We start from the raw sequence: 3,359 nt of genomic DNA on the forward strand, positions 1-3,359 counted from the left end.
CTAACTGTACCATGGTTGTAGTTGTGATGAACAGATGCTATTGTTGCTGTAATGCATATTTATGTATTGATTGCGAGATATGATCTTGTAGTGTGCTAAAGATCATATTTTTATTTGCGATACAAATATAGTTTAAACTGTAAAAAAAAGATCGAATTTTTATCTATTTGTGTTGAATACACTTGAATACACTGGTTTGTAAAACAAGTGTGCCAAACAAGTGTTTTGACAAGTGTTTTGGAAGATAGGGGTTTTGTAGTGTTTTGGGTAGTGTTTTGGGTGGTGGTTGTTTTCACCCAAAACACCCCTCAAAACCCCCCTCAAAACTCACAAAAACACTGGCACCAAACAAGCCCTTAGGTTTCTGTCAAGAAAAAAGAACCGTGTGTGACAGTGACCGTGTCAACACTGCAGGCCTGCACGGTTACTTAAGGCCCGTCTGTGTTGCAAGTTGTGACTTGCAAACGGCGGCATGCATGCGAGGACGTGAGGGTCCATGCATGTGGCGTGCAACGTTTGCTCTCTCGTTGGTGAGCTTGGGTGGGTCGTACGAGGAAAAGTCCAGTGCCGCCGGCGCGCTCCGGGGAAATGCCGTCTCAGTGGAGTCCGCTCTGGTGCAGTTCTAAGTCGGAGCGAGTCAAGTCAAATGGATTCTTTACCATTAAAGCATGGAATTTTTTTTTTTTTGATAAGAAGGCATCACATTCATACAAACAGGATACAACCAGAGTACAACGCGAGAACCAACCCGAAGCAACGAGAAACAACAGGTGCCCAAGCAGTTTGCAGAAAGGCCCTTAAGGAAAACAGAGAAAACAAAGAAGACCAAAGCCAAACTGCCGCAACCCTCGTCGCCGACCATCGCCGGCGTCCACACCCACGAACACGAAGAAACACCATCGCCCAACTGGGCTTTCGAAGCCGCAAAGGAGGCCCGCACAACACGGAGCCGATGAGGAGATTGTGGCACATCGACCGGGGACACACCCCGTGCTTCTTGCATCCCGAATCCGGCACGCCAGATTCGCCACCTCCCAGCCACCATCCAGAGCTTGGAGCACCGCCGTTTCCGAACCACGGCCGGCACTGCCCTCCACCAGAAAACCACCAGAGCAAAGCAGAAGTCACCTCATCCCGCCTCCACGACGGCATCTCAAAGAACTCCCACATGATCTGGACCAGCAAAACACAAGCCCGAGCACACAGACATCCATTCTTCCCCCCTCGCCACCACGGCCGTCCAGGGAAGCCCGGATTCGTGCACCACCCCCAGAAACTCCACGATGAGGCCAGAACACACCTCACCGCCACGGAGACGGAGACGGGGGACCAAAGGCCAACGGGCATGTCATGACCTCCGCCGCCACGACCACACCCAGGCCACCAAAAGCCGCCAAATCCGCAGATCAGCGAACAGCAACCGCCAGCAGCTCGACGGCACCACCAAAGAAGACGATGCCGAGGTGGAAGACAAGCACCAGCACCTTTATTCCCCAGACGTGACGCCGGCACCACCCCACCGCCGCCACCGGGAAGACCTAGCCTACTATTTACACACCTAAGGCGCAGATCCGGGGCCCCTCCACTCTCCCACCACCATAACGGCGGCCGGAGAGGAGAGAGGCCACCGATCTGGCCGTCGGTGGAGACAGGAACGAGAACGGACGCTTTTTCGCCTCTCCCGGGCACTGTAGCAAGGCACCGAGGTGGAAGCCTCGAACCTCATATTAAAGCATGGAATTCCAAGGAGGGGTATGCAGGTATACGAGACATGGTCTTGGAGAAGGATAGAGTCAGCAGATTTTAATTTTTTTATTCAAAAAGGGGAAAACAGAGCTTATCACAACCTCTACCGCCGATCCGTCCCATCATCCGCCGCTACCGCCGATCCGTCCACCTCCGAAGGCCTCTCAGGCCTTGGAGGTACGGTGGGCCTCAACCTTTCGCTCGGCAGGTCTGTTCTAGTTTCTTGTTTTAAGTTTCCTTATATGTCTTTTTCCGAAAGGTGAGATGGCGGTGACATCCTAAAGTCAAACACTACTCGCCCTACCCTCGCTCCAATGGTGTACCTAGCGCCCAACGGAGGGCACGTGAAGTCATGTGTCCGGCTGATCTATTGTGATCCACTCGATTTTTGTGTCTGTTGGGGATGCTTGTTGCTCTGTTGTGCTGATTCTTTAGGATCTTAGCATGGCGACTTTTCGTTTATATACTACAAAAAAAATTCTACTATAATAAATTTTGACCGGCTCTGGTGATGGAGGAGTGAGGACTGGGGCGCATTGCTAGGTGGTATAATAACGTAATTATAATTTTCTTATTTTAAAATATTTGTACTCCCTCCGATCCATATTACTTCTCGCTAATATAGATGTATCTAGAAATAAAATTTATCTAAGATACATCTATACTAGCGATAAATAATATGATCATAGGAAGTACTTTTTTGAAGAAAAGACCCAGTTAGAAGGTGTTGTAGCAAGTGCAGCTTGCATATGTTGTACTTTATGCTGATGGGTCTTAGATTCCTACATATTATTTCCTCCGGTCTATTTTAATTGACTCAAATTTAATATAACTTTATTTTAAATTTGAGTCAATTAGAAAAGACCGAAGAAAGTATATGTTTTGTTCTAATATGCTACCTCTATCCTTCTGTGATGTACTCCCTCCGGTCCTTTTTAATTGACTCAAATTTAGTACAAAATTGTACTAAATTCGAGTCAATTAAAAAAGAACGGAGAGAGTATGTTATAAACCGGCTTACTACAGCTCAAAAGAACAACAACACTCGCCCACGAGCTGTAGCAGAAGCAACCTACACATAGGAAACAAAATACTTGACCAACTCCTCCATGCGGTCTGAGCAAGAAGTAAACAGATATTTTTCCCTCAACCTTCCTCAGCTTCTTAATTCCCATTAGCCTACACCACCACGTGTATTTCACTACTACACGGTAGGGATTTAGGGGCACTTTGCCCTAGGGCACTTTTCAAAGTGCCCACCCCATTTAGAGGCACTTTGGTCGAAATACCTCTAATGCCCTACCTATTGTGGCAGTTTGGAGAAGTGCCCCAATAGGTTGGAGAAGTGCCCCAATAGATATACACCTATTGGGGCAGTTTGGAGAAATGCCCCAATAGATATACACCTATTATGGCAGTTTGGAGAAGTGCCCCAATTGATATACACCTATTAGGGCAGTTTGACAAGTGCCTCAATTAGTGCCTATAAAATGATCCAGTCAAATTTTGTATACGATAATGTTCAATTGTGGAGAGTTGAGCGAACGAAGCGCTAGGGTTCCTCCACTGCCGCCGCCACCCACCGCAGCCGCCGCCAGCTCGCGCTTCCCCGC

The sequence above is a fragment of the Lolium perenne genome, chromosome 7, assembly GCF_019359855.2.
Source record: "Lolium perenne isolate Kyuss_39 chromosome 7, Kyuss_2.0, whole genome shotgun sequence".
Classification (NCBI taxonomy): Eukaryota; Viridiplantae; Streptophyta; class Magnoliopsida; order Poales; family Poaceae; genus Lolium; species Lolium perenne.